Raw genomic sequence first — 5,535 nt, forward strand, 5'->3', positions numbered from 1 at the left:
GATAAGGCCCAGGCGGGTTCTGCAGGACTTGCCCTGGTGTCCTCAACAAGAGAAATGGATCGGCTACGGTCGATATATAGTCTCTGGGATCGGTATGGCTGGGTGTTCCGGGTTATGAGATATGAGTTGAGATGGAGATGGAGGTGACGGAGGAGCATGCATATCATATTTTGATGTTTCATTGTATTCCCTACTCAACCTCGTGGTTGACCCTGTGTATTCGTGAACACCTGTGATGATCCAAATATTGGGGAGCGGAGCTTGACAGGTTTTATGAGATAGGTGGGAGCTTGATGGGCGTGAGACACTGGATCAGAAGACTTATTAGCTAGATCATCATTTAGAAGACTTTCACTTTCATTTATGTTAGTTCCTTGTAATTTGATGTAAAAGAGGTTTTGTAATAATTAAGTTAAAGTAATTATATATTTTGCCTTGGAGTTTAATTTGTTATTCACTACCTCGGGAAACCAAGAAGGTAACAGTCCGGTTTATTAGGGAATGTCTTGCTAAAGGCTCCTTCATAAATCGGGGTGTTACAGTTAGGGAGTTAGAAATATTTACAAATGGTGGTTTAGGGAGGACTCCACCAAACTCTCATTCTTGATGAGATGTCAAGGGGGCATGTCCAAGGTGTTGTTGATGTTGCTCAACACCTTGAAGAAATAATCAAAAGCTTGTTCATTATCGTTATAAAGTTCTTCAATAGACCTTGGCCCATGTTGTCGGTCTTGATCGATGGCATTACCAATGTAGGGATTAAAAATCCCTTCGAACTCGTCGTCCCAAAGACCACAAACTTCATTAAGTTGATCATTGAAAATCTCTTGATTTGATGGAGACAACTCTCCCAATTTCTTGTCTTGGCCAATGAGGCCATCCTTTTCTTCTTTGCTTGTCTTTGATGAGCTTTGCAAGCTCTCCTTGTCATAATTCACTTGCTCTTTGAATGGAGCATCTTCAATTTTCTTCTTCCATTGAAGTTCCGACTTCTTCCTATCATCCTTCTGGCTATAATGATCAGTCATGAAACATGGTTCATGCAAACGAGGAGCTCTCATAGTCTTGTCAAGATTAAAAGTTATACTCTCATCTCCCACTTCTAGAGTGAGCTCACCATGTTTTACATCAATCACCGCACCCGCGGTGTGTAAGAAAGGTCTTCCTAGGATGATTGGAATGTTGGAATCTTCCTCCATATCAACAATGACAAAGTCCACCGGGATGAAAAACTTCCCAATTCGTACGGGAACATCTTCCCATATCTCTAATGGTGTCTTCGTCGATCTATCGGCCATTTGGAGTGTGATATTGGTGCATTTAAGCTCTCCCATCCCCAACCTTTTACTCACCGAGTACGGCATAACACTCACACTAGCCCCTAGATCACATAAGGCTTTGTTGATCGTGGTGTCGCCAATGGTACACGGTATTGAGAAGCTTCACGGATCCTTTAGTTTTGGAGGTGAACTCCCTTGAAGTATTGCACTACTCACCTTAGTGAAGGCGATAGTCTCAAGTTTCCGGATCGACTTCTTCTTTGTGAGGATGTCTTTCATGTATTTTGCATAGGCCGGCACGTGATTGATTAATTCCGTGAAAGGAATCGAGACTTCCAAATTCTTCACAATTTCCATAAACTTTCCAAGTTGGTCATCAAATTTGGGCTTGGCTTGACGACTTGGAAAAGGAAGTCTAATCACAATGGGCTCCTTCTCCTTGACCTTGTCTTCATTTTTCTTTGAAATTTCTTCTTTTGATGGTTCTTCATCCTTGGAGTTTTGCACAATTTCTTCCTTATCACTAGCTTCCACAACTTCATCCTCAACTTGCTTCTTCGGTGCTTCATACCTTGTACCACTTGTCAAGTGAATGGCACTAACCGTTTCATGTCTTGGGGGATTAATTTGAGGTGGTAATTTCCCCTTTTGTCTTTGTGAGCTTGAAGATGCTAGTTGAGTCAATTGGGTTTCCAACATCTTGGTGTGAGCTAGGATGTTGTTGATGGTGGTTTCCTTTGCTTGACTATCTTTTTGCATTTGAGTGAAGAATTCTTGTTGTTTCTTTTGCATTTGGAGGACCGCTTTTTGAACATCAAAACCTTGGTCATTTTGGTGATTGTATGGATTTTGGTTTTGGTAACCTTGGTTTTGGTTGTAAAAGGGTCTTTGATTTTGGTTTCTCATGGGAGGTGGGGTGTATGTTGTTTGAGGGTTTTGAACATTTTGGCTTTTGTATGAGAGATTTGGATGGAACTTGGTGTTTTCATTGTAATAGTTGGAATAAGGGGTACCACTCTTATATGCTTGGAAAGCATTCACTTGTTCATTTGTTCCCCTACATTCACTTTGGTCATGTCCCAAAGTTCCACAATTCTCACATATCCCACTTGGGATTGATGAAGATGCCGTCATGGCATTAACATGATGCTTTGGTGATTTTGAGGCTTCTTCAAGTCTAGCCATAGCTTTTTCAAACTTCAAATTGATTGTGTCAATGTGAGCACTAAGTTGAGCACCCAATTGAGTAACGGAGTCCACTTCATGCTTTCCTCCTCTAGTAGCCTTGCGAGGTCTACTATATTGTGAGTTATGGACCGCCATTTCCTCAATTTTGTTCCATGTTTGATTGTCATCAACTTCGGTGAACATTCCATTTGATCCCATGTTGAGAATGTTCCTTGAATCTTCATATAAACCGTTCCAAAATTGTTGTACCAAGAACCACTCGCTAAGTCCATGATGAGGACATGAGCGACAAATTCCTTTGAAACGCCCCCAAGCTTCATACAAAGATTCTTCATCCCTTTGCTTAAAACCCGTAATTTGAGCTCTTAGCATGTTAGTCTTTTCCGGTGGGTTGAATTTTTTGTAGAAAGCTAGAGCCAACTTCTTCCAAGAATCAATTCCGAGAGTGGCCTTATCAAGGCCCTTCAACCATTGTTTCGCGGTGCCAATTAGAGAAAAAGGAAATAAGACCCATCGAATTTGGTCTTGAGTTACACCGGTTTGAGAAATGGCATCACAATAGTCACAAAAGGTTTCCATATGAGAATGAGGGTCTTCACTAGGCATCCCCCCAAATTGGCTCCTTTCGACTAATTGGATAAAGGCGGATTTGGCAATAAAATTTCCGGTTAGATGTTGTGGTGTGGGAGTACCATTGGGTAGGTTATCCTCGGTGGGTACGGAATGTGATGAAAACTTAGGCATTGTGGGTTGATTTTGTGTTGTATTTTATATTGGGTTCTCCTCACCTTCTCTTGCAAAAGGGTTGATGAACTCAATAGTTGGTTGAATATTTACAACCTCACTAATACCTCTCAAATTCCTCCTAGCAAGTCTTCTATTGGTTGTCAAAGTTCTTTCAATTTCACGATCAAAAGATAACAAATCACCTTGTGACCTTCTAGACATGCAAAATATCAAACAACTTGAAAACAATTAGAATAACCTTGAGGAGTTTTACTTCCCCAAGGCAAAGAAAGACACAACTAATAACAATATAAGAAAATTTAAATCAAGCTAACACCGTCCCCGGAACGGCGCCATTTTTTGTGTGGATGCGATGATGTCGTCAGGTCACGTCCAATCAAAACACAATTTATAGCTTCACAAACAACTCTACAATTAGAAAAGAGGCAAGTAAAGGTCGGATCCCAAGGGACGGGAATTGAGATGAGATTTCTATTGAAACTAGTGGTGTCTTAGGGGTGTCATAATTTGGTTTGATGTAGAAGGTCACTAAACTAAATAGCAATGAAAGTAAACAAGCAAGATGAATTGAAAGGGTTGTAAACAATTGATAAAAAGCACTAGGGTGTCATGGGGTCATAGGGGAATCATGGGAATTGATCATACAAACATGTTCTCAAATTATAAGCAAGCAATTATTGTTGTGATGGATTGAGTTGGGTTATATCTTACAATCCTAGGAAAGTTTGAGTCCCGGAGCCGAATCGATTAGATTGTACAACACCTACAAGTCGACTTAATCTTCCCTACTCAACAACATGCATGGTCTAATGAGACTCGAGTTTGTTTATTTCTTACAAGTCTCATTGAAAAGATAGGTGATGGGTAAAAAATGCAAGGATTCATAGGCTCACATTTCATCAAACATAACATGTGCATGAGTTGAGATCAAAACAAGCAAGCAAATAAACCATGAAAGCATATTAATTTAAGCATGAATCATTCCCCTTGTTGGTTTCCCCTAATTACCCATTAACCCTAGCTAGGTGACTACTCACTCATTATCATGTTGATCATGCTAGCAAGGTTGTCAATCATACCAACAAAATGAAACATGATGAATAAATGAAAGTAATTAACAATAATTAAAAAGGGATTAAGAGGATTATACCTACTAATCATTCCAATAATAAAGCAAGAATAAAAGAAGTACTTGTTGATTGATTGAGAGGTTGTCAATCTCCCAATAATAACCCAAATAATCTTCAATTACCCAAAATAAAGGATGAACAAAAGAGAGATTAAAGAAATAAAACTTGTATTAAAACTTGATTAATTGTTGATTACAAAACTAAAGAGAGATTTGATTGATATTAACTACTCTAAGAATTGATAAGAAGAACATGCTCTTCTAATTAGACTAATGGGGTATTTATAGTGGAAATTAGGTGGATGCATTAGGGTTAACTAAGGGCTAAACTAGTAATTACACTTTTTAGTCTGAGCAGGGAGACGCCGGTATTTTTCGAAGGAAGGGCTTCTTTCTTGAAACTTGAAGAAACGGATTTTGCGCTGTACTGGAATCCGTGCGTATTGGTGTCGGGACGGGCGGATTGTAGCAGGGGAAGACGGGCGTCTTCAAGGTAATCCGGGCGTCTTCTGGGCTTGCTGTCCGGGCGTCTTTGAAGGAAGACGCACGGATTGTGCTGTGGAGGACGGGCGGATTCAGGGCAATCAGCTCGGATTGTAGCTCAGCATTGTTTCTTCTTCTTTTCTTCCCTTTTCTTCATAAAATCCTTGGGGATTTCCTCGGGGATGCAAGAATCCTTTCTCGTCATTGCCCAACTACTATAATATGTACAAAGGCCTTCTAATCTTGTCTCTCCTTGATGCTTGGTCATTGAATTCAATTAATTTAGTCTCGTTTTGCCATGAAAATGCAAGATTCTTACTCTTTTCCTACCAAGGGATCAAAATCCCAAAGAATATGCAAAACAAAGAACTAAAGACAATAAATGACCCAAATATGCACTAAAAAGCAAGGGAACAAGGCTAATTCGGGGGCTAAATATGCGCTAATTAAGGTCACATCACAAGTAAAGGTCGGATCCCAAGGGACGGGTATTGAAGTGAGATTTTCAATTGCAAGTAGCGGTGTCCAGGGGTGTCACAATTTGGGGTTGGAATAGAAGATCACTAAACTAAATAGCAATAAAAGTAAACAAGCAAGATGATTAAAAGGGGATGTAAACAATTGATAAAAGGCACTAGGGTGTCATGAGGTCATAGGGGATTCATGGGAATTGATCATACAAACATATTCTCAAAATATAAGCAAGCA

General features: G+C 39.8%; 1 non-coding gene across 1 annotated transcript; it reads left to right on the forward strand.

Moving 5' to 3' along the window:
• Positions 1-2,733: 2,733 nt before the first annotated feature.
• On the forward strand, positions 2,734-2,840 carry LOC141602871 (small nucleolar RNA R71). Its single transcript, XR_012524777.1, has one exon. It is a non-coding gene; the product is annotated as a small nucleolar RNA R71 (small nucleolar RNA).
• Positions 2,841-5,535: the final 2,695 nt, after the last annotated feature.

Source organism: Silene latifolia, chromosome 9, assembly GCF_048544455.1.
Source record: "Silene latifolia isolate original U9 population chromosome 9, ASM4854445v1, whole genome shotgun sequence".
NCBI lineage: Eukaryota > Viridiplantae > Streptophyta > Magnoliopsida > Caryophyllales > Caryophyllaceae > Silene > Silene latifolia.